The sequence below is a fragment of the Pleurodeles waltl genome, chromosome 11 (assembly GCF_031143425.1).
Source record: "Pleurodeles waltl isolate 20211129_DDA chromosome 11, aPleWal1.hap1.20221129, whole genome shotgun sequence".
Lineage (NCBI taxonomy): Eukaryota > Metazoa > Chordata > Amphibia > Caudata > Salamandridae > Pleurodeles > Pleurodeles waltl.
The window spans coordinates 505,138,167-505,144,595 of record NC_090450.1 but is presented as its reverse complement, the minus strand read 5'-3'; the positions used below and the strand labels follow the sequence as shown (position 1 = coordinate 505,144,595).

The following is a 6,429-nucleotide window of genomic DNA, read 5'->3' as shown; positions in this document are numbered from 1 at the left end:
CTTATTTTGCATTTTTCTAAAAGGTCTTCAGGGCCAAGTCAGAAAGTGCTCATTTAGTGCTCAATTATCTCCCTGTTTTTGGAAGGCAAGGGGAGAAGGGGTGGTATGACAACTGTGCAATCTAAATGCTCCTTCCAGATGTGCTTCATAGCGTGTTCGTGTAAATCTGTGGTTCGTGCTCATCAGTGTGTCTGTTCATGTCTGCATGTTTTGATCTTTGTGGGATTGTATGCCTATGTATATGTATTAAACTGTGACGCAGAGGGCCTCGCAGTATAGTTCATGCAAGAACAGTACTAACATAGCCCATGCTGCATTACAGCAGGGTTGCATCTTCCTCCTTTGGCAGTCCACGTAACATACTGCAGAAGGTGCTGGTCTTGTATGGTGTTTCTTTTTTCGGTGATAGTACTGAAGACCCAAGCAGAAGGATGTTAAAATGAGATGCTACTGCCAACTAGAGAACGATACTGTCGCTCAGTACCAAGCCGCTGAGTTGGCGGTGTTGGGGCCAGGCTGGAGTTCAAAGTGTCACACTGTCAAAAATGGTACACATGCAGAAAGGCGACAGACTTCATATTTCAAATTCAAGGGGTCGACTTTCTCCCTTGTTCCCAAGTTTGAATTAATTTAACACATTTTATTTGATTTAAGATAAAACAAAAACATGGATAAGAAACACCACAAGAACAAATCAAAAACTATTCATGACTAAATAGGATGAGTATGTGTGTGTGTGTGAGGCAGCAAAATAAAGGGCAGTATTGTTAAAAGAAAGGCGTCAAGAAAGAACAAAGTATGAATATAGGCAAGTACGAATTGCCAAACTTTTAATGTGATCTTATAAAAAGGTAGTGCACGAAAACATTATTTTGCTACTAACTGGACTAATTCTAATACAAACAGCAACTAAGATGAGATCACTACCCATCCAATGTGGCAATATGAACATATTGGTATGATTTCTAAATTAAGTTTCTAATTCCATTACAGAGTACTGAAGGGCGGACATGGAGATTTAGTGCACCGAAGGCCCCACTCATTGGGGTGAAGGTGATTGTCTGAAAGCATACTTTGGAAATAATGTTCTAAAATATGCAGGATGACTGGGAGCAAAAGAGTTAATGGATGGGTTTTGCTGAGCGTGTACTTATGCTTTCAGATATCATGCCAAACTGCACACGCCAGTTCAGTGCTGTATCTTCATGTCTTCTACATTTTCTTCAGTTTTCAGTATTTATTCCTTTAAAGGTATGTATGGTATGGCAGATACTTATTTGAGGTACAGCTGAATTACATGTCTCTGCTGTAGTACTTGTACAACGGTCGGTTCTCCACATGTCCGTCCAAGATAGCCTTTACCACCTGCCCCCTGGCAGTCCAAGAATCATAAGAATGCTTGACTTGGGCAGGATTCCAGCTTGCTCAAAAGTTTCAGCATCTTCTTGAAGTGGCTTGTTTGCAAACACGAGGCGAATGTCTCCAGGGTCTGCAAAAAAGTTAGAGACACGCTTAATAGACCAATAAATATACAAGAATCTGAATGTGAAGATCAATCAAAAGAAAGAAAAAAATGCATCCTGTACATTCTATAATATACATGAGAACTGTAATGGGTGGCTTTGCACATATACATATGTTTTGTCTACTTTGATTATATATGCACAATGCTTCAACAATGCATGGACTATGGTGGTGCATCTGCCTGGGCATGTTTGATGCAAAGAGCAAAGGCAAATACACTGAGGTAAGGTCGTGATACACTTCAGTAGTATAATGTCCGTTATACTATTCACTTTATCATTTAATCATAAAACGAATTTACTGACTTAACTTTCTGCATGTTATCCTTATCATATTACAACGGGTGTTTTATTGACCATAGATTCTTTAAGCAAAGCCGCTGGCAGCGGTCCGAGGGCACCACACAGGCTCACCATATAAAGGGCCATGGTTAGAGACTGTGTTTAGTACATAGGCGCACCGAGTATGAACTGCAGCATAATATCACAACCTGGATTTGTTAGACGTGTGTGGTGTAGATAACAGCCATAAAGGTGAACAGTTGGAGCTGAACTGCCTCACACTCCAACATGCAGCTTGCCCATTGCATAGTAAATGCTGTACAAATTTGTCCTTGCTTCATCTGTAGTCTGTAGTTTTTCACCTTAATGGCTGCAGCTAGTGAGGTATGTATCTAATTATTTGGGTTTGCTGGAATGCTGCCAAAATCCTCTCAGGTCACAGTACCACTCACTGGCACGCAGGTGCATCAACCAAAGCTCGTCAGCATACTGCCTCAAGGGAGTCTTTTCAAATAGGAGACAGTTGGGAGCACACTGCCTCACACTCCAGCATGCAGTTTGTCCCATTTCATTATGGTAAATGCAGTACCAATTTGTGCTTGCCTCCGTCTTTAGTTTTCCACTTCAGTGAGTGCAGCTAGTGCATTTGCCAAAGAAATCAGTTTGCTACTTAATTGCCACAAGTTCAACTTCTCATAGGTTTGCCTAGATTTATCACTAGTTTCCCTGTTTATGTATTCAATCAGACTGTATTCTACTTGTATTATGTGGCAAAATTAATTTGCTTCAGCTGTGCCCTGTGCAAAATTCTTCTTTAATACGTCCTGCCGGGAAATCCTGTTAGCCCCAAAAGCAGTGGCAATTTTGTGCCATTACTTGATATAAGTACTTGTCACCTTTTTACAGACGTAAATACAGCCTTACAGTCGATTTTGGCCAAGATGTCAGAGCAGCAAGGTTAATATTACAAAGCTGTGATTAAAACCTTATCAAGAAAGCAGAGAACTACCCACTCACTGAAAGTGCCATATGCTTCAGTGACAGAAACAAACACAAATGTCTTCCCCTACGCACATTTCTGTAAACACGGGGCAAGAGGCCACTTACACACACGTAATCCTAAATCTGGAACCCATTAGGGAGGGGATGACATTTACACCGAGAGTGCTGCTGTAGAAAGTTTTGTTAAAACTTTTGTGTGGAAGGGGCGGTCTACTGTGGTGGCCGGTGACATGCGCTGCGAATAGATGGGTGGCATTGGTAGAGCGGGGCAGGGGGTCATGTTCCCTAAAGGGATCGAAGCCTGAGCTACGAGGGGTATAAAGAGGGATGTCTCACGCTAGGGTCTCTCATATAAAAAAAAACTTTTGCCTCTTTCCACATGCACTATTAAAGCCATTATTCAATATTCTACTCCTATCCCAGGAAGAGAGGCCAGAGTGACACACCGCCATCTACCTTCCATAACTCATTCAACTATCCATGAAACATTTACTAAATTGCTTAAACTTTACACAGGTGTTGTGAATTTTGCGACGACTTGCATGGAACCTCTGAGCGAAAATATTTGCTGCGGTCTACTGGTGCAACTATGATGTAAATAAATAACAAAAATGGTATTGCAAGTTCAATGGGCAGTAGTAAACTGCTGTTCACAAATGAACTGCACCAGTGTAGTGTTGCATTATTTTTCTCTGGCTGAAGCAATTTGGAAGGTTAACATTCTTTCTCCATAGCTAGGGCTCATGGTTAGGAGTAGAAGTTTAGGGGAAAAATGAGGGGACGAGGATGCTTCAATGAGATTTTAAAGAACATAATGCAGTTTTGCGCCTTTGCCTTTGGTGCTTGAAAATATATGACAAATGGCTCCTCTTGAAGAGCTAGTGTTCAATAAATCTGTGCAAAATATTATGGGATGTAAATACAACTTTACGGAGGGTTTAGTAAAAACTGAATGGAATCTAAATTAGGCGGGTTTCTAAGGAGAAAACGAGAACATGTGGTCACTCTCCCCCCTCATGTACAGTCAGGGAGTCCTTGCTGCAGGGCTGTACAAAAAGAGACTCTCCTCGAACAGTAGCATCAAACCAGCAGAAGCAGCAGAGATCGGCCAGAGTCCTGCGCACACAAGGGGCAGTTTGTGGCAGCACAGGATGGGGAGCAGCAGGAGAAAGCAGTTGTGCGACCAAACAGCCTTCCTCCGCCGCCTGCAGAAACAAAAACAAAAATGTAGTGCCAGGAACAAGCCCAATTGCACACAAGTGGAAGGCTACAAGTCGTGCGGACCTGCTCCATGGGAGGAAAAAAACAACGAAAAGGAGGGACAAATGGGAAAAAATACCCACTTAAAACTAATAACTTTTAAAGGGCACTGAAACAAGTGAATAAAAAAGCACTAAGCGGACTCTAAGCCCACAAAAAAACAGAAGATGTCTAAAAGCTCGACCTAAAAAGGCTACATAAATATATCTAATGACCTTCTGCTCTGATCTCTGTCACTCCTTCCTGCAAAATTAAGTGATTCATATGTTGATCGTCTTGCTCTACATTCTCCTGATCAACTACTCCAATTCCAACTGCTTTGTCTCCAGCCAAGGACATCATCACTTCTCTCACATGTATATTTTTATCGATCAGCAAATCCAAACCAGTGGCATGTACTAGGCTGATTTCCCTTAGGTGAAAGTGGGGCATATTTGGAGGGGCCTTCCTCTCACAGCAGTTTCGAAAGTGTCAGCATCAACTAGGCCGAACTCGCCACCACGTTTTTCTGCCACGAAAATAAACCCCAAACCTAGCTGCTGTCCGAAATGAGGATTTGCTAGCTCTTTTCTTACAGAAACCAGTTCCGCCCCACCCCCGGGGTGATATTCCGCCTGCAGACAGTCCAACTTTGTCAGAGCGAGTGGGACTTTGAAACTCATACTGCCACTCCAAACATACAAGGGCCTTAAAGAGGGTGGGAGCAAGGGTCGGGGAACATAGCTGCCAAGTTCCCCATGTTCTCGAGTGATGTGCTGCTGCAGTCCGGGTTTTTTTCTTTAAATTCTGGGACTTGTAGTCTTAATTTATAATAGAATAAAAACGCCCTTGGCTCCTTCACCTATCTGTAGCATCTCAAGTTTTGGGCTCCTGGAGTACGCTTTTTCATTTTTAGTTCTACCGTTTAGCCAAGACCTTCTGCTGTCGTGTTTTATACTTTTTTTTCTTCCACCCGCCACAGCATACAGCACGGGGCACAGGCTCAGCTGTTGCACAATGTGCCCACCCACACAGTGAGTAATCGTCTTCCGTGCTAGGGACTACTGGTACATCATGTGCTTTTACGTCAAAAATATAAATTCACTTTGGCTTTAAGACAATGAGCGTTTTCATATAGCGTGTGGCTGCCTACACAATAAACATTCACACAGTAAGCATTGGCAAAGCAAAAAAAAAAAGGTCAGCAGCAGTCAACGCCAGACTAATGGCTTTTACATTGCTTGTTACAAATCGAATGGGCAGAATCGAATTTAGACGGAGGATGTAAGCTCCTGCACGCTCCGCACATTTCAATAAAGTTCTTAGCAATGTATTTAGGATTTAGACCGACGCATCTCAATAACGCCACTTACCTACGCTTTGTAATTTTGCCACATCGCTCAGTTTTTTAGCCACCAGTTCCTTAAAAGTCTTGATATTTGTGGTTTTAAAGTCTGACTCGCTGTCGGCAACATCAATTGTGTGAGGGGAGTCTAAACCCAACAGAAAGACCTGGAACACCATCTTTGCGACTTTTCTACTCACTTCCTGCGTAGATAACCAGGGAGCGGAGCCAGAGGCTGGGTCACAATCCTCGACAGGGACAGGATCTTGCGTGCACTGCAGGTTCTTTCAGTTTCATTTTTACTCCGACGTTGCATCCGTTTATGTTCTGAAAGTTAATCACATTCTTTTCCTGCCAAGGGTCACGTGTCACTATGTCATGTGGCATGTGCCACAACTCATGTGACATATGCAACAGAATTTCTTCGATTTCTGACATGCTCGTTTAAGATTAATTGCAAATAGTTATAGTGGGTGATTTCCAAAGAGTCTCTTTCTTTCACGTGGGTAAACTAAATAAAGGGAAACAAAGAAAAACAACCCCAAAACAAGCTTCTCTAGGTGGGGTTTGAACTCGTGCCTCAAAATATCATCATACTCAGTATTAACCAGTATACACACTGTTTTATTGATGACGTTTATTGGCTAAATGCTTTTTTATCATAGAGAATGTGTAGAAGTCTTATCTATTTCAATAGTGATTTTTTTTTTACGTGCCACCAATTCACATGTGATTTTCTTGCTCATAAACAAATAACTCTTCCCCTCATTTACTTTTGCACTTGCCCCATGCATTTATTTTTCTCCCACAGTCTTACTCTTTCTCTCATTCTACAAATGAAGGGATTTGTTTCACAATAAACCTTGCCCCCCCACATGCCACAGCAGGGCACACATTTCTGACATGCCAGGCATGACTAAATGGGCCACAACTCTCCCAGGCACTTCTAAGGGGTGATTTGCAACGGTTCCTCTGTCATTTGGGCAACATAAAAAAGAAATTAAGAAACAATATAAACAACACTTTTCAGGGGATGGG

The 6,429-nt window shown here is 42.2% G+C and overlaps 1 long non-coding RNA gene across 1 annotated transcript; it reads right to left on the bottom strand.

Annotated features, from left to right (window-relative positions):
- Positions 1–797: 797 nt before the first annotated feature.
- LOC138265819 (uncharacterized) lies at positions 798–5,761 on the bottom strand. The gene is made up of 2 exons (XR_011199428.1): positions 5,420–5,761; positions 798–1,489 (listed from the first exon to the last, which is right to left on the bottom strand). It is a non-coding gene; the product is annotated as an uncharacterized lncRNA (long non-coding RNA).
- Positions 5,762–6,429: the final 668 nt, after the last annotated feature.